This window comes from Podarcis pityusensis, assembly GCF_964106645.2.
Source record: "Podarcis pityusensis genome assembly, chromosome: 4".
Classification (NCBI taxonomy): domain Eukaryota; kingdom Metazoa; phylum Chordata; class Lepidosauria; order Squamata; family Lacertidae; genus Podarcis; species Podarcis pityusensis.
The window spans coordinates 102,737,337-102,756,913 of NC_138027.1; the positions used below are offsets into that span (position 1 = coordinate 102,737,337).

A 19,577-nucleotide genomic window follows, 5' to 3' on the forward strand; every position below is an offset into this window, starting at 1 on the left:
AACTGCCTGTTCTAAGGCTTTTGAAAGCTCTTTACACATTTATGAAGTTGGCTAAGATTATGCATTTGGTTGCCTAAACAGCAGAATTGCTCAGTATTGCTGTAGCAATAACCTGCAGTTACTCTGTGCTTGCTACCCTGTGCAGAAAGGTGCAAGCAAGGGGCTTATGGGAAACTGTTGGAAAATTGCAAAGTTTCTGCCCTTGGCTACAAACTCACACACAGTCTTTTAATCGAGGGACTGTTTTAGTCTTCCAGTAATTAGTGATGTGGATGCTAGAAGTTGCTCGGAAGGTTGCAATCACTTCTAGATCTATTGGTCTTACCTCTGTTTTCAAGCAACAGAGAAGAGCAGTTTTGAAGCACTGCAGCAAGTTGAGGTCAGTGCTGTCATGCATTATATTAAATATACATTCCAGAATCGTTACAACCTTTTATAGTACCAGAAAATGCTCAGATAATCTGTTCTTAAAGATCAGATGGGAATTTTACTTTATGTATTCTGGTTAGTTTATGAGGAGTGAGATATCACTGGGACATTCTCTTAAAGAAATGCTCTTTAATGCTGGAAACTTATTAAATGTTTGAGGATATTATTGAACACCCAAGTCCATTCTTGTTGTTGCATGTTGGAGTTTATGCTTAATAGAACTTTTTCTATAGTCCCATTTTAACTGTTTCTATAATCCCATTTTATCTTGCATGTGGACTACGTTCAAACGAGTTTTATTTCCAAAAGGGTTATGTAGATGTTAGTATAGTAATCAATCTTTTTGGGTTGAGTTTCATTAGAAGAGCTTCAAATGCAGTCAGTTTATGCTGCTTTCCATATTTATCTACTATTTTCTCTGCCACACGTCTAAATTGAAAAAGCTGAAATAATGGGAGAGTATATTGTCAATGCTTGGTGGTGAGAGATCATATTTTCATCTTAAATCCAAGCACATACACACAATATATTTATCCATATTGAAGTATTGATTGTCCTATATAGTTCTTTATCCACCAATTCATCCTGTAGAATTGATGCCAGTGGTGAGAAGACAGAGGCTAAATAAATAGGGAGCTTAATCCAAACTTTAATTGTTGCTTTGGTAGAAAGTATAAATTTTTAGTTTGAGGTGTTTTTGTTGTGGCTTATATCAAAGTGTATTCCACAGAGATTTCCTATAAAGAATTCTTCTACTTATATAGGAGACATATAACATCCACTTAATTAGAGATAGTTTAGATGCTTGATGATAGCAAATAATACAGGCACCTCAAGGCTGCCTTTGTTAATTTTTTGGTAGAGATTTTCATTAGCTGTTCTTGAAGGTCTGCTTCTTCAGATAAATTTCATTACTTTCTGTTGCCAAAGTGCTAGGTTTCTTTAAAATAACAATTTCCAGCAAAAACGAACAGAAATATCAATTTTGCTAAGTAACCAGGTTTATGATAGCTATCCTCCCCAGCCATGACACTGGATATTTCCCCCAGTTATTTTAGTCCTTCTATATTTGTGTATAAAATACATTGCAGTTATATTCCTTCATTAGTTCAAAATTTGAGTGAATCCAAATCCCCAGATATCAGAGCGGACTTCCAATTTAGTTTAGTAGTTTCTAGAAGCTTATTTTGTTGTTCACTTGAGATGTTTACTCCAAAAAACCAGATTTTAGAATATTTACGTTATAGCCCAAGGCTTTCCTATATGCAGCTGGGGGGCATCCCCCCCCCCCAACATTCTGGCTGGGATAGCTATAATATTATGTCATCAGCATACAAAGATATTTTTACCTCTTAAGTTCTGGATCTAATCCTTTAATCTTCTTATTTTCTTGTATGTGAATTGCCAAGAGTTCAAGAAATATAGTTAAGAGTTAAGGGGATAATGGACATCCCAAACGTGTTCCTTGGCAGATAGGTGGCATTTTTGGCATAGGATTATTTATGTAGATTTTTTATTTAAAGCACTGATACAGAAAATTTGTCTATGTCTTGAAAAGGCTACCTAAGTTCAGTTCTTGTGTGGCCCTGGTAAGAAAGCTCCACTGTAATTGATCAAAAGGCTTTTCCATGTCAAATAAGAAAAGAAAAGGGGTTGTTGATTTGGTTCTTTACTCATTTCTATGCAATTGATCTGTCTTTTTACATTTCTTAGAAGGGTTTGTGATTTTTTTCATAAAGCCTGTTGGAACTTAGTGTGTATGTATAGCATAATTTTATGCAATCTTTTAGCAAGAATAGCTATAAAATAATCTCTGCATCTTGCTACAGTTGTGAGATTGGTCAGTAGGATGTCGTGGTCCTTATTTGGTTTTCATATAAGCTTTATGGTTGCCTCTCGCCATGTTTCAGGAAGCCATTTTAAACACAGTTAATTGCTTATCATTGTTATATAATGTGGTGTTACAATTTTAGAGTAGCTTTTAAATGTTTTCAATCACTTGGTTTTAACTGCTTTGTTGATAATTTTACTATTTCTTACAAACTGCTTAGAGCTTTTATGACAAAGCCTTATTATCCATCTTAAATATGGTGGTGGGAACGTGACAGAGGTTTCTTGGACATGGAATGGCTTCCTACTTGTCCTTGTTCCTTCTAGCCTTTTAAAAGATGTGGTTTTTCCAGCATTCATTGCTGGCATAACTTTAGTTTTTTTATACCCTTGTTCTTTAACTCAGTTGTCTATATCACTAAAGCAGGACTCTTGTGGCATCCTGCCCTACCATATTTTTGCAGGTCCCCTGAGCACACAGGTAGTTTGTTCGTGTATAAATGCCATAGATCATGTCCCCCACCTCGCCCTATAAAAAATGTTTGTATGTAGGACTGTTCCATATTGTTGTGCTGTGGTTGTGCTCTGTCTTTGTATAACCTCTAGTTGGCTATGTATTCTTACTTTATTATTATTTTTACTATGGATGGCATTACCTGCTTTAAGAGATCATAGATCAAAGGCAAGGTTAAAATGTTTTAATTAATTAGTAAATTCTGGTAGTTCTTTTATAGCGGACATCTGGCATATGGTTACCAGATTTTTTTCAATGAATCTGGGGACACTTTTCTTTTTTCTTTTTTGGAAGTTGAGTAGCAGCAGGGAGTCAGTAGTGGGGATGGTGAGGCAAAAGACCCTGCGCTCAAGCACACATGCATGTTGTATAAAGGTGCAAAGCCCTTCTTTTGCATCCTGTGAAACATAAATGCACAGAGTTTTCTAAAAAAACTGGACAACACCCACCCACCCACCCACCCACGACTCCCAAGCCTCCCCCGATCTGTCAAAACAAAGGGGACAGGAGATCTCTACTGCCGGACGTCCCCAGTTCCCCTTTGGCAGTGGTAGCGGCAGCGAGCAGCAAGCAGCTCCTGAAGCCAGCCAGAGCCAACTGCACTACCAGGCTGACTTCGGGCTGCTGAGGCTGCCGCTGCCACGATTCCCGGGGACAGATTTGCAAATCTGGGAACTGTCCCCGGGAACCAGGGACATCTGGTAACCCTAATCTGGCGGGAATGTATACTTGTTTGTTTTATATCCCACTGTTCATCTATAATGGCCACATCATAGTTTTACAACACACAATCCCACAAAATATGATGTCCACTAAAATGCAGCAATGAAAATTCTAAAACCATCCTTAAAACAACAAACTTCAAAACTCTGGTATCTATATATGGCCCACAATTTTTATTATCTCTGGAAAGCTTGATTAAATAAAAACACTTTAAGTTGACATTGGAAGATTACCAGTGAGAGGGACAGCCAAACTTCCAAAATGAGGAGCATGTGTGCTATGAATCTATAGTGTATCTATCTATTTTAAGCTGAACTGGGGCTCTATAGTGTACAGTTCTGCAAAGCTTTCAGCTTTGAAGAAACTGGGCCCTATTTGTCCATAGGGGACCTAATGATTTACTAGAATATATTTCACATCTCCTGTGCTCAGCCTTTATTCAGAATTATTTGAACCACTGCTGCGCCTGTGTCATGCACAACTGTCTCTGCTCCATGCTGCTAAACTATTATTGGTACTGACTGCCCCTCCAGGGATAGTCTCTTCACTCTACTGATTCCATGCTTGCATTTAGGTTTAAATAGTTACTGCAACAACTGAAATTGCACTCATTTACGATTATTCAGACTTACTTGCTTGCTCAGCTTCTGTGAGTTAGGGTTACATCTCGGCAGTATCAGCAACTGTATCTCTGAAACATTTTTCAATGCATATCGATTATCTTGTGCTTTTTACAGATAGATCTAAATCCCAGGGAGCAACATTCATCCACAATGGACTGGAAAGTAGTAAGAAAGATGCCAATTGGATCATCTGTAATTAATGCTGAACTTCTTTCATCCTTTGGGGAAAACTCTGATTTGTGTTGAATTCCTGAAGTAAGGCAAATCTGGACTTTATCTTGACTCCCTTAGTTAATTCTTCTTTTTCTGCTTCATCTCCTGATCGTTACTTCCTATCACTGTCTGTCATTGGAGGCTCGTAATGTTGTTGGATGCCTGCAGACATGAAAGGCAACAAGCTGGCTAACCAGACTGCCAGAACGTTGACCCAACTTGCCATCCAACACGTCAGGTGTCCCAGGTGGAAGAGCTGTCCCCTGGTGACAAATACAGCCCCCCCCCCCGGGCTTCTGATTGTCATACAAGAACTGAATGCTTCTGAATGGCAAAATGTACAATAAGCTTTTGCATACCTGGCCAGACACAGAACTAAGTGAATGATCAGTCTCTAGACTAGAACCAGAGCAATTCAGATATGTATGTGATGGACAGCTGAACTAGACCAGTCTGGTGATGCAGTCCCTCAGAAATTCCACCAGGGGGCTGGAGCCTCTCTCTGATTGGCTACCAAGACAGACAGTCAGAGGTGGGTGGAGCCAGCACGGAGCCATTTCTGAGGAGAGAGTTGGAGAGGGAGATGGATGGAGAGAGAGCAGGAGGGAGAGAGGGAGACTTAGAGAGCGTTGGTCCTGGTCTCCCTGTGTGTGACATCCACTCTGAGGGAAAGGGGTCTCCTGAGCTTAGACTGGAGTGTGGAGTCTTGGGAGAGTATTCAGACAGGAGTGAACTGGAGGGCTGAGTTTGAGCAGGAGAATTAGAGGTTGTGAGGATCCAGTCAGGAGGAGAGAGATCTTCTAGGTAGAGAAGACTCCCAAGCCTGTTAAGAGGGGTGAGGTGATTCCCTGGGTCTGTTGCACTGCCAGAAGTACCTCAGGAGTGTCATTGACAGAAGGTTGGGATCTGACAGAAAGTTCCACCTTGCTTAAGGACCAAAGTATTAAGCTGTAACACCTATGCAAAAACTAAGCTAAGGAGCTGAAGTGAAATAACGAAATAAGCTGAGCATTGACCATCTAGGCTAGAAACCTGTAACATGTAACTGAAGAACTGAATTAGGCAACAGAAATTTAAAAGCCTTGTCTAGAAGCCTGTAACACCCACTGGATTTAGTGTAATATTAATAAGTTAACTGTTTCCTGAAAGAACATTGTCTCCTGACACATCCTTTGTTTTATCAACTTTGTTCTGTAAATTTGTTCTCTTATTTGTTCAGCTTCTGCCTGAGTCTCCAAAGAACTAAGTTTACCCCCACAAAAGAAAACCCCATAAGATAACCCATGGTGGTTATGTGCAGTGCCTACATAGGTGGTATCTGCCACAACTGGTGACAGAGGGGTAGGATCTGCTACAGTCTGCTCCAAGGCGGTAGAGGAAAAGGAGTGAGAAGGCTAGGAAGATGGGTAGAGGAAACAGGTGGAGAAATGGCACACGTAGCAGAACTAAATATTTTGAAGGGTGGATGTGTAAAATAAAAACAAAAGGGAAAAGGGTTCCAGCACTGCATACCTGGGGGGAAAGCACTGGAGCTCAGGATTCCTCCACAGGGACACAGTAGCATACATGGTTGAACTCAGGTTTGATCCCACCCTGTTCTGAGTCCAACACTTGATTTCTCTTTCTACAAGTCTAACCTTATAATTTCAGGGGAGCACAGTGTTTTTATATAGACATTTTGCTATGGCTAGTGGCTGATGCAAATAAAGATTCTTCTGTTCTGTTCTCTTGTAGGGGAGGGAAAGCTGTGACCCTCCAGATGCTGTTGAACTGCATCCCCCCCTGCCAGCCTGGCTAGGCATCAGGGGTGGTGGGAGCTGCAGTCCAGCAACTTTTGGAGGGTTACAATTCCCCACATCTGCTATATTAGGTCATTTTTTACACATCAAAAACCCTGGAATTCTATTCCCAATTTATGATTTGTTCTTAACCTTCAGTGCCAGGGAATGCATGATTAACCTAAAGGCCATTGAAATTCCTTTGGGGGGGTGGGGGGGAAATGAGACAAGAAAGATGTTAGCTGCATCTCAAAGCTGCCATTTACATGTCACATCACACAATGAGAACTTGCAATACACTTTAAAGATTGGAGGTGCGGGTGGTGCTATGGTCTAAACCACTAAGCCTCTTGGGCTTGCTGATAGGAAGGTTGGCGGTTCAAATGCGTGCTATAGGGTGAGCTCCTGTTGCTCTGTCCCAGCTCTTGCCAACCTAGCAGTTCGAAAGCATGCCAGTGCAAGTTGATAAATAGGTACAGCTGTGGTGGGAAGGTGAACGGCATTTCCGTGCGCTCTGGCTTCTGTCATGGTGTTCTGTTGCACCAGAAGCAGTTTAGTCCTGCTGGCCACATGACCCAAAAAGCTGTCCGTGGACAAACACTGGCTCCCTCGGCCTGAAAGTGAGATAAGCACTGCAACCCCATAGTAAAATTCAACTAGACTTAACTGTCCAGGGATCCTTTACCTAACAGCATAAAGAAAATTGATATGCTGAGTGAGGAAAACAGCAGTCAACTATTTCTTTTGTCCTCACTTCGACCACACTGACATTCTTTGCATCAATTAAAGCGTGCCAGAGTATTGCCATTGCCAGCACCACTGAGCCTCTTGTTTGTAGCAAAATAAAATCAACCAAGTCTTTCATAAATATGTGAAGGAGAGACAATGTGTCTTAAAAGATAAAATACGAAAAAGTCAGTATCAAGGGGGAAAACTATCCAAAGCTCTAGAGACTGGGCGGCTAGTCTTGGTAAGACTTTGTTCAGTCAAGGAGCTAATCCATGTTAACATTTTCTCCAAGATGTTGACCATGGCTCAATTCATAGGAAGAAAAAAGATCATTTACTTTTTATTTTCAAACCTGTATATCTGGCTCAAAAAATAACTGCTTTTAAAGAGACGACTTTCTTCTTGTCTGAGTAAATTTTGTTCCAATTTTGTTTTGGCCACAAGTCAAAGATAACAGCTGTACACTTGTGGGTTCACTGAACTTTACGTGATTGCTGGCTGCATTTGCCGACTAGAGGGAATAACCAATAATTAGAACATTTCAGGTCATCTTCTGAAGAACAGTTTTCTCATGTCATGTGATAACCCCCTGCTGTCTTCCCTTGATTTCCCCAATTGTGGAGCTGGCAGTCATGGAGAATGGAATTTTTCAAGACTGCTGTGTTGTGAGATTAGTGAAAATAGAAAAATTGCCACTCCTTCCAGTTTTGATGTTGGTTGTGCTTAAAGTTTTTCATTTTCATTTGATTTGTTACAAAATGTCTCTAGCAGAATCACTCATGATGTTTCCAGTAACAGAGAACTCCCAGAATTTCCGTATCTGACTTTTGGCTCAAGTTTTGGAAATCCTTGTGTTTCTTTCTTCCAATTGAATAAGATTAGCCTAATGCTGCCTTGTTCCTGTAGGATCATTTTTATTTGCCTTCCAGGTGATAAAGTTGATGACCAAAGAAAAGTTGGTTAACAATACAAACAACAAGACAAGGTACTGTTGTTGTTGTTGTTGTTGTTGTTGTGGTTGTTGTTGTTGTTGTTGTTGTTATATTTATTTATACCCCACCCTTTCCCCTGACTCAAGGAGGTTAACAGATAAAATGTGAACAATTAAAATAACTAAACCTTAATAGAGTTATATCTATCTATCTATCTATCTATCTATCTATCTATCTATCATCATCTATCCATCTATCTATCTATCTAGTGTTATAGATTTGAGAGGGGGACCCCCTAAACCCTAGAAATTAATAAGTGATAAGATTTTGATTATCTGCAATGTGAAGGGAGAAATACAAGCTGCAGAGGAATTCTTGAGCTGGCCTGTGCTAAATGACCTGGTCAGGCTAGCGCCATTAAGAAACCATACAGGGCCATTGAGGGCCATTGGCAAGGCAAGAGACCTGTCCTTTCCCCTTGCCCTGAGGAGGGAACAGAGACAAGGGATTTGGAAGGTTCCCAGGGTAACGGAATGTGAGATGATAGGAAGAGAGTCCTGAGCCAGGGTTGCTGGGAAAAAGAAGGAAGAAAGACTGGGCTCCATTTTGGGCAGGCTGGCTGCACTGCTGTGTGGCACAAGCTCTTCTTGAAAGGACCATGCTGTAAGGACTGGACTCACTCCATGCAGACTGAAGGTGTAAATAGGTGAATAAATCATATTTCTTACAGCTACGACAGTCTCCGCCATGTCTCAGTTCACCAAAGGACCACAGACCTGGCTGCGTGCCTGGAACCCCATCGGCAAAGAGAGGTCTTGTAACACTATCTATCCAGCTCCCTCCCTAGCATCTATCTATCTAAAACATCTATTAAAAACATACAGATAATTACAATAAAAACAGTATGGAATCAGCTCTTTCATTAAAAGTCACTTCCCAAAAGCCTGTAGGAACAAGATGGTCTTTACCTGCTGGAGGAAGGACAACAAGGAGGGAGCCAGGCTGGCTTCCCTAGGGAGGGAGTTCAAAAGTCTGGGAGCAGCCACCTAGAAGGAAACATTTCTTTTCCTAAACATTAGAGCTTACTGTCACTTTGCTCCATCTCCCTGCCCAAAAGGTCAGACTTTAGGTGAAATTACTAGATGGGAAAATGTGAACACTATCAAAATTAAGGTAACCAATCTTTAAAACTAGCCTGCCATATTCTACTGTTGTCTATATTATATCTATTTAAAAGGCAGACAACTGGATGACCTGTGCGTCTCTTGGAGGCAAATGCATAGTCAGGCACACAACAGCATGTGGAGAACGACAGCTTCTCCACCCCTGATTTCAGTTTTATGAATCTAGAAGTATTAATAGTAACTGGGTGCTGGGTTTGATCACGTTTGGGGAGAAATGAGTTCAACCCTTCTTCCTGCTTTGCCATGGTTCTGAGAAACCTCAACCCGCACCCCACAAGCTGGGAGGGATGCTCCCATTGCCCCCTCAAACACAATATAACAATGTTGAGAGGTGGGCAGGGGAAGAACTAGGCAGCCCCATTCCCACCCCGTGTTTTCATTCCAAACCACCCACTTTCAGTACTGTTTTGCAGCAAGGAAACAGGTGCCTGGGGTATTCTTACATACCATATGATGTAAGAGGTTTATAGGAACTATCATCTATCATCCAAAAAAGTGACAGGTGTCCCTCTCCCCTTTTCACTAGAAGTCCCACTTCCCTTTAAGATTCATTTAGGATTCTGCATGAAAAAGCTATTTTGAGGTGCTGCCCTTAAACATTGTATTTTGGGTGTGTTGTGAGTCTTTATGCATTTGTATTTTTGTATCTAACCCCAGGGAATAGGTTTCACATTCCCCAACCCTTCACGCAGCCCCAAATTTCTTAGGGACCCCAATGATGAGAAAGATTGTTTGGGGGCTATCATGTAACATCTCTGAGTGACTGCAAATAAAACGTTTCACGTGCAATATACAAGGTGACACTAGATGCCGATGGTGAGCCTTATGGAAAATTCAATGTACAATGGTACCTCGGGATGCGAACGGGATCCATTCTGGAGCCCCGTTCGCATCCTGAAGCGAACGCAACCCGCGTGTGCGTGGGTCGCATTTTGCCACTTCCACGCATTATGTCATTTTGACTGTCTGTAAATGCCTGCGCGGCGAAACCCGGAAGTAATGCACTCCGTTACTTCCGGGTCGCCGCGGAGCGCAACCCGAAAATACTTAACTTGAAGCACATTTATCCCAAGGTATGACTGTATTTTTAAAAACACTTTTCAAAAAAAGCATTTTCAAAACTTTTTTTATACGTGTGTAGATTCCACCTCAGTGCCCCCAAGATGAAGGAGCAGTTTTCAGGTTCCCCAGCCCCCCATTTGTCTCTCTGCCCTGGGGTGACGACAAAAAATACTGTTTGGAACTGTAAAACAGCTATATGCCCAACCCTTCATCAAGATCCTGGCTACTACTAGCCATGTTGGCAATGTTCTGCCGCCATTGCCAGAGCCAGCAAGCTCTGAATACCCCCTGCTGTGTGAAGGCCGTGCTGTCCTGCTCCGGTCCAGCTGGTTGTCCTCTGTGGATGGCAGACGAAGTGCTGGAGGGGCTCTTCTGGTCTGATCCAGGCGGCTCTCCTTCTGCGCGTAGGAGGGGTGATTCAGAGTTCCAGTGCTAAGCAAAATTCCTCATCCAGCATCATCCGGGAATGCAACTATCGCATGCAGTTGCCCTATTAATATCTGACATTTGACGGGGGAGGGGGAGAAATTTAGTATCAGGGTTCAGTAAAATGCAGAGTTAAGACACCGTGAAACATGAAATACTAAAATTAGATATGCATGAGTTAAAATTCATGTGATTTCAGAGGAAGGGAAAAATCACAATGAAAATGCAGCCTTCTCCCAACCATGATTTGATTAAATCACTGCTGAACCTTAAATGTACTGTCCAATTAGCAAATGGCATATGAAACTGCTCCCCCTCCCCGCCCCGCTGAACGGAAGTGGTAGTTTTTGTGCTTATCTCCCGAACTCTGAGAAGTAGCTGCAAAAACCAGCTTTGTCGGCCTCCACTTGAAGATAGTTGTTTATGCCAGAGTCCAGAAAGGGGAGCTCACCCAGCAGACTCTGTGGAGGGAGTGATTTATGGAAACTAATTTTATATCCTGAGACAAGACTAAAAAGTTCAATCTATGTAATTAAATTTTATACTGATACTATGAGGGAAGTGAGACAACAGCAGGACAATTTCAGTACAGAATGTTGGCATTTGCGAGTGTTATAAGCATGTGAAAGCTGCAGTGAAACCCTGAAGAAAATCCCATTAAAAGATAAAAGGTCTGACAATGTGCAAAAATTGTGCATGCGAGGTCATTTCCAAGGATTTGGCCAACCACATATAGCCTCTCTTTTATGTCAGTTGCACATACAGTTGTGTTATTGGGAGGGGAAGGCGGGGCATTCTGGCCTCCCAGAATGACAGCTGGCACTACCTACTAGGGGAGTCTTGCTCTTTCTGCCCTTACTAGTGAGGAGTCCAGCAATGGGCTGGGAGTGGGTGATCTCCTTGCTTGGGGGGTGCTTGTCTCATTCTGTTGCTGCCCATGATTATGCCACGTTGACAGATATGGCTTTGCCCAAAGCATCATGGGAACTGTGGTTTGTTGCTGCTGAGAGTTGTTAGGAGATCCCTATTCCTCTAACAGAGCTATAATTCCCAGAGGGGTTTAACAATCCCCCTGGGAATTGTAGCTCTGTGAGGGAAATAGGGGGACCTCAAGCAGGAGCAAAACTAGGCTTTATTTTACCCGGGTCAAAGACACCGTTTGGTGCACGCACATACCCACACCCACCGTGCCCATTTGTGTACACACACAGACTGGGAGCCTGAATGACGCCCCTCTGGAGGCTTCACCCGGGGCAGAAAATCTGGCTAGCCCCCCTGCCCCCCCCCAGCTCCAGCTCTGCCTGAAGCCTCAGTAATTTTCAGCACTCTTCACAAACTGCAGTTCTCAGGATTATCTGTGGAAAGGTGTGGCTGTTAATGTGGTATAATAGTGCTTTAAGTGCAGATGAATGAATGAACTATGATTGAAAAGCTAAGAAAAATGGGTTTATTGCATCTTTAGTTTACCCTTCCTGCAAGGAGGTCAGAGCAGTGTTAATGGGGCTTCCCTCTTCATGCCACCCTGACAGCAAGCTTGTGAGATAGGATAGGTCAAAAGAGAGACTTGCTACCCGGTGAGCTTTCTGACGGAGCAGAGACTTCAGCCCAGAGTTTCCTGCTCTAAAACTCTCTCCCCTTTACACTTAACTCTCTCAAGGAATGAACTGACAGTGTGGAGGAAAATATTTCCATCTCTGTGCTGGGGAAATGGATGATTCACAAAAAGTTAGCGATGGCAATGCTTTCCAGTCCTGTAATTCCGCTTGGAAGTCATATACGTATTCCATGCCTGTGCCCAGTCCAATCAAACTCTTTTCCCCACGTGGTCTGGGGATTGGCAAGGGTCACTCCTCCCTTTGATTCCATTCAGATATAATTTGGTGTGCTTTGTAATCAAAATCCTTTAAATCTGTCCTGGATGCTTTAGCTGGGAGTCCTGCATTGCAGGGGGTTGGACTAGATGACCCTTGGGTCCCTTCCAACTCTAAGATTCTTTGATTCTGTGAAACTCAAAGCAAGCACTGCAGTTTGAACTGGGTAGCTGCTTCTTTCTAGGCACAGGGCTATTCCTGTGTGGGCAAACCCTTGCTCACCTCCAGTTTGGAACTCTTTGTACATTGTACATGGTGCTTTAGGGATGTGGGTGGCATTGTGCTCTAAACCACAGAGCCTAGGGCTTGCCGATCAGAAGGTCAGCGGTTCGAATCCCCGCAACGGGGTGAGCTCCAGTTGTTTGGTCCCTGCTCCTGCCCACCTAGCAGTTTTAAAGCCGTCAAGTGCAAGTAGATAAATAGGTACTGCTGTGGCGGGAAGGTAAATGGCGTTTCTGTGCACTGCTCTGGTTCACTAGAAGCAGCTTAGTCATGCTGGCCCCATGACCCGGAAGCTGTCTGCAGACAAACGCCAGCTTCCTTGGCCTATAGAGCGAGATGAGCACCGCAACCCCAGAGTCGTCTGCGACTGGACTTAACGGTCAGGGGTCCCTTTACCTTTACCTTTACATGGTGCTTTATAGTGCTTGGGGGCTGAAGGAAAAATGGGAGAAGTAAAGGTAGCGAAAGATAAATGAGAGCAAATCAAGTTGCATGTACACAGACTTCAGTATACTTGGGACTGAGTTTTGGTTTTTCAGAATATGTGAATTTGGGGTACAAAGGGGGGAGGGAAATAAAGTAATATACAGTGGTACCTCAGGTTACAGATGCTTCAGATTACAGACGCTTCAGGTTACAGACTCCGCTAACCCAGAAATAGTACATTGGGATGAGAACAGAAATTGTGCTCCTGCGGCGCAGCGGCAGCGGGAGGCCCCATTAGCTAAAGTGGTGCTTCAGGTTAAGAACAGTTTCAGGTTAATAACGGACCTCCGGAACGAATTAAGTTCTTAACCCGAGGTACCACTGTATCAGTAATAATCAAGACAATACCAACAAGAAAGAAAAGTGGGAGGCATCTAAGGAAACCGGTGTGTCTGCATGAGGAGCTTACAGATGAGCTGAGAGTTACGAAGGGTATATATACGAAATGGAAGAAAGAGGAAATCACAAAGGAGGAGTATACACAAGTAGTCAACAGTTGCAGGGGGAAAGTCAGGCTGGCTAAAGCTCAGAATGAGCTCAGGTTTGCAAGAGAGGTTAAAAATAATTAAAAAGGTTTCTTCAGCTATGTCTGAAGAGGAAGAACAAGCAAGTGGTAGATCCTCTGTGTGGGGAACAGAGAGAAATGCTGTTGGGTGACAGAAAAGGTGGAACTCCTCAACATCTACTTTGTCTCTGTCTTCACCCAAAGGAAAAGTGATGCCCAACCTGGTGATAACAGAATAAATGATGTAAGGAGGGAGCTGCAGCCCAAGGTCGGAAAAGAGATGGTAAGGGAACACCAGGCTACTTTAAATGAATTCAAATCTCCAGGACCTGGTGAGCTACATCCATGGGTTTAAAGGAGCTTGTGGATGTAATTTCAGAGCCTTGTCTATTATCTTTGAGAATTCTTTTAGAACCGGTGAGGTGCCTACAGACTGGAGGCAGACAAATGTCCCCATATTTAAAAAGGGGGGAAAGGAAGACCCAGACCAACCGGTGGGCTTGACATTGATACCAGGGAAGGTCCTGGAACAGATCATTCAGCAGTTGGCCTGTGAGCATTTTGGAAAGGATGCTGAGATTACTAAGACCCAGCATGGGTTTCTCAAAAATAAGTCATGCCAGATCAATCTGATTTCTTTTTTTGATGGAATTACAAACTTGGTGGATCAGGGAAATTCTGTGGACATAGTATATCTTGATTTCAGTAAGGCTTTTGACAAAGTCCCCCATATTCTTGCGAGGAAGCTGGTAAAATGTGGGTTGAATGAGGTAACTGTTCGGTGGATTTGTAGCTGGTTGACTGACCAAACTCAAAGAGTACTCATTAATGTTTCCTTGTCCTCCTGGAAAAAAGTTACAAGTGGTGTGCCACGGGGTTCTGTCCTGGTCTGTTGCTGTTTGGCATCTTTATGTCTTGGATGAAGGAATTGAGAGGGTGCTCATCAAATTTGCAGATGACACCAAATTGGGAAGGGTAGCTAATGTTGCAGAAGACAGAATCAGAATTCAAAATGACCTTAACAGATTGGAGAACTGGGCACAAGCTAACAAAATGAATTTCAATAGGGACAAATGTAAGGTTCTGCGCCTACGCAGGAAGAACCAGATGCACAAATATAGAATGGGGAACACCTGGCTTACTAGCAGTACATGTGAAAAGCTTAACATGAGTCAACAGTGTGATGATGCAGCAGCAAAAAAACGTATGCTATTCTAAGCTGCATCAACAGAAGTGTAGTGTATAGATCCGGGACATGGGTGGCGCTGTGGGTTAAACCACCGAACCTCTTGGGCTTGCCGATCATAAGGTTGGCGGTTCGAATCCCCGCAACTGGTTGAGCTCCCGTTGCTCGGTCCCTGCTTCCGCCAACCTAGCAGTTCGAAAACACATCAAAGTGCAAGTAGATAAATAGGTTCCGCTCCAGCGCGAAGGTAAACGGCGTTTTCGTGCGCTGCTCTGGTTCGCCAGAAGCGGCTTAGTCATGCTGGCCACATGACCCAGAAGCTGTACGCCGGCTCCTTCGGCCAATAAAGTGAGATGAGCGCCGCAACCCCAGAGTCGGTCACGACTGGACCTAATGGTCAGGGGTCCTTTTACCTTTTTACTGTATAGATCAGGCACCCCCAAACATGGCCCTCCAGCTGTTTTGGGACTACAGTTTCCATCATCCCTGACCACTGGTCCTGTTAGGTAGGGATGATGGGCGTTGTAGTCCCGAAACATCTGGAGGGCCGAGTTTGGGGGTGCTTGGTCTAGATCAAGGGAAGTAATAGTCCTGCTCTATTTTGCCTTGGTCAGAGCCCACCTAGAGTCCTGTGTCCAATTCTGGGCACCACCATTTAAGAAGGATGTTGATAAGCTGGAAGGTGTGCAGAGGAAGGCAACCAAGATGATCAAAGGTCTGGAAACCAAGCCTTATGAGGAGTGCTTGAAGGAGCTGGGTATGTTTGGCCTGGAAAAGAGGAGACTGAGAGGAGATATGATAGCCATCTTCAAATATCTTAAGGGCTATCACATGGAGAAGGGAGCAAGCTTGTTTTCTTCTGCTCTTGAGGGTAGGACTCAAGACAATGGCTTCAAGTTATAAGAAAGGAGATTCTGACTAACAGTGGCGTAGCGTGGGGGGTGCAGGGGGGGCCGGCCGCACCGGGTGCAACATCTGGGGGTTAGGGTTAGGGGGCGCAAATCCACGGGTTAGGGGGCGCAAATCTACGGGTTAGGGGGCGCAAATTACTTGCCTTGCCCCGGGTGCTGACAACCCACGCTACGCCACTGCTGACTAAACATTCATAAAAACTTTCTGACAGTAAGAGCTGTTTGGCAGTGGAACAGACTCCCAGGAGAGGTGGTGGACTCTCCTTCCTTGGAGGTTTTTAAAGAGAGGTTGGGTGGCCATCTGTCATGGATGCTTTAGCTGAGATTCCTACATTGCAGGGGGTTGGACTAGATGACCCTTGGGTCCCTTCCAACTCTAAGATTCTATGATTCTATCGGTGGGACCTCCAGGCAAGGCCAGAAAGGGCCAGGAGTGCAGCTACTTGAGACTTCTGCAACAGGAGGAACAAATAACAGACAGACAGAGATATTTCAGAAGATTAGAGCATAACAAATGAGGAGGAGTGAAGAATTGGGAAGCTTTGGTAGAAGATGATTCTCAGATCCAGCCCCCATCTTCCTTATTGCCCATCCTAGTAATCCCACTTGGAAGATCAACAATAATGTGAGATGCTTAGCCATCTTTGAGCTGGTAGTGTTCTCTTAATATTTTTGCAGTACTCTACACAGATGGACAATAAGCCTTAGAATGAACGCCAAATTGTAGCTATATTGTAAAAAAGTAGGCAAGAGTTGTCCCTTGATGTAGCTTGGACAGCAAACGTTCCAAGGCAGCACTGGCATACGGATTTAAAAGTTGGTGAATAGGAAAAGCTCCAGTTGGTTACAGCATGCATCCAGGTTTTTATGACTTCTCATTGCATTACTTCATACTCTCCAAAGCAGGTGCTAGAAGGTTTTACATGCTCAGTGACAGGAGCTGGTAAGAAAAACTCAGTCACTGTAATTCTCCGCCTCCCTTAAAAGGTCAGCACACCATCTCTGTTGGCGCAAACAAAAGAACTTCTGCATAAAGCAGGGGTGGTCTCTGAGGTCATCCTAATAAAAGTGACTGGCTTATGAGATCCAGGAACATTTAGGCTAGACCAGGATTCCCCAAACTCCACATGTTAAGGTGAATTTCGACACAAATCACTACCCTGGTCTCCTATTTTATTCAGGAACAAAAAGGTAATGTTATGCTTTGAACTGAAAGGTCTTAAGGAGCGCCTCCTCTTTAGATGGTACTACTGTATGTATTGCTTCCCTTTAGAATGTGGTGAGCCAGGCCTGCTGCAAATGACAGTTCTTTTGCTCCTTGAGCCAGTGTGGTGTAGTGTTTAAGAGCGGTAGTCTCGTAATCTGGGGAACCGGGTTCGCTTCCCCGCTCCTCCACATGCAGCTGCTGGGTAACCTTGGGCTAGTCCCACTTCTCTGAAGTCTCTCAGCCCCACTCACCTCACAGAGTGTTTGTTGTGGGGGAGGAAGGGAAAGGAGAATGTTAGCCGCTTTGAGACTCCTGAAGGGGAGTGAAAGGCGGGATATCAAATCCAAACTCTTCTTCTTCTTCTTCTTCTTCTGCTGAGTAGGGACCTGAGGATCCTGCCTCAAAGTCCTGCCTTGATGGCACTGTTACTTGCTTGCTTGCTTCCTTCCTTCTACCAGGACTCTGTAAATGACTTAAACATGTACAAGAACTGATTTCACACAGATGAGGGAAGCGGGCTTCTGTCAGAAGGTATACTTTCAGCTGGTCACCTGAACAGATGTCATATGCATACGGACTATACTTGCAGACTATACAGCTTGGGATCCTGTAAGAAGCAGTTTTTACATGTGTGTAGCACATGTTTTTTATTGGTACCAAATTGCTGATTGAAGGTGGTGCCCCACACCCAGCCTAGTGGTGGAGGCTGATGGTGCCTGGATGACAAGTGCAGATCTTCTTAGCCAAGCCTGAATAAACCTTTAGGTGGGAGCATCTATTGATGTTTCAACCAGATTTTGTTACCAGGTAAGAGATATTCACAAGGTGCTTCCAAATATCCATAAGATCATTTTGATTTACAGCTGAAAAACACAGTATAGTTCCCTTTAATTTAGTACTGGCTGCACTAGTTTTTCTGTAACATTTTCAGTGCAAGGCCTTGAGCACGGCTTGGTTGTTGAATGTGCGCTTGCTGGGCCACCTGCACAGGAATACTAGAAGAGCAGGGGCTGTGTATCCATCTCTACCCATGTCTTGCTGGTGCTCCAGCTGCATGCAGAGAGCTTTCTTCGTATACAGCTGTGTACAAGGGATTCTGTTCAAGTGTTCTAATAAAGACACGCGGGTTGGTTTTCAAGGCTGATGCCATAATGCCGTCCTTCACGCACGTTTACTCCACATGCAAGTCACATCTGAAAACAATTAAGGGCACAATGCTTTCATTGTTATACCTGGGAGCCTTGAAGCGCATGCTGAAGAAGGTTTATGCAGAAGGCAGTCCCACTGCGTTCAATAGGTTTAACCCCTTAGGAAGCATGCCTAATTTTAACTTAGACATACACCGGTGTCCCTCTTAAAGGCTGATAGCCGAGGCTGTTTTCTCTTTCAAAATAAAATTGGAGGCAAAATTTGCTTGCACATAAGCTGTAAACATATGTGGGTATAAGACTGAGTGCCAACCACCGTCAGAGGACAACACACTGTGCAGTTCTCTGTGAACCACTGATCAGGCTGCTTCTGGGTGCACAGAAGGAAGGAAGCCCAGAGGCTTTTGCACTCCTGAAACTGTTGGGCTAGAACTGGGAATGTTTAGTCCTGCTGTATGTAGAACTGGCCCATGCAGTGAATGATCAGAACTGCAGTTTAAAGCATCCTTTTGAACAGTGACTCTGGACTTGCCCCACCCACCTGTGAGGCTACTGGGTCTTCCTGAAATGGAAGGCAGGGCCAACCCGCCCATCGGGCAGAGTGGAGCAGCCCACCTTGGGTGGCACCTCCACAGGTGCCCCACCAGCCCCTCGCATTGCATTGCATTGCATTTAGTAGCCCTATTAGCTGCTTGTCACCTGAAGGTCTCCAAGCGACTTGCAGCAACAGCAGCAGCAACAACAAATATACACTGCAAATTACTGTAGGAGGGAAAGGGGGGGGATCATATAATGCATTAATATTTCATATACCATAATATCCACACAAAACCCCCATATTTAAATAATAAACAAAGCAATGCTCAGACCCACTAATTACCAAAGAAATAAAATACACAAAACCTCAAACTCCCCATAGTCCAAAAATCATTCCCACCAGACCAATATTTCTTGTCTTGACCTCCCCGCCCACCCAGAAGTCCGGGGTCAAGGCCAGCTGCTACACATCCATGGTGGGGCGCCCAGCCTGGAGCCTCTCCTGTCACTTCATGGGGAGCAGCAACAAAGCAAAGCAGGAAGAAAACAGGAACCAGAGTTCTACCTGCTTTGCAGCTGACCTGGCTGCTGCTCCTCTCCTGCTGCTCAGGGGCCCCGGCTTGGGTCCCAGATTATGGGGGCCCAATGGCACCCGCGACATAATGTGGGTGGCATGATGATGTCGTGAAATCAAGATGTCACGTGAAATTGGCACACCGCAGTCGTGCTTCTGAGGCCTCGCGGGGCCTAAGTGGCCACGCCGAAGGCCTCATGAGACCTCCAATGTGACTGACGGTTTTTACTGGAATGGGAGCCCCGCTGTGTGGGTGGTGAGCACCCAGGGGCCCCTCTAGTTGGCCCCAGCGCTGCTGCTGCTGCTGGGGGCCTGCTGCTGCGACTGCTGGGATTGCGTGGCTGCAGCAGCTGCTTCTGGAGAGATCTGGCTGAACTCTGCAAGATCTTACAAGAGTTCTGTTTGCTCTTACTAGAAGCTACTGGCACGCAAAAATGCTCTTCTGGTTCTGGTTTGCCTCAAATCTCTGACTTCTGATTCCTGTCTC

At 44.3% G+C, this 19,577-nt stretch overlaps 1 long non-coding RNA gene across 2 annotated transcripts in view; it reads left to right on the top strand.

The window, feature by feature from the left end:
• The first annotated feature begins 229 nt into the window (after nucleotides 1–229).
• LOC308475999 overlaps nucleotides 230–19,577 on the top strand; it is a 94,044-nt gene continuing 74,696 nt past the window's right edge. For both annotated transcript variants that reach the window (XR_013985626.1, XR_013985627.1), the window contains exon 1: nucleotides 230–379. This is a non-coding gene — a long non-coding RNA (uncharacterized lncRNA). The remainder of the gene's footprint in view (nucleotides 380–19,577) is intronic.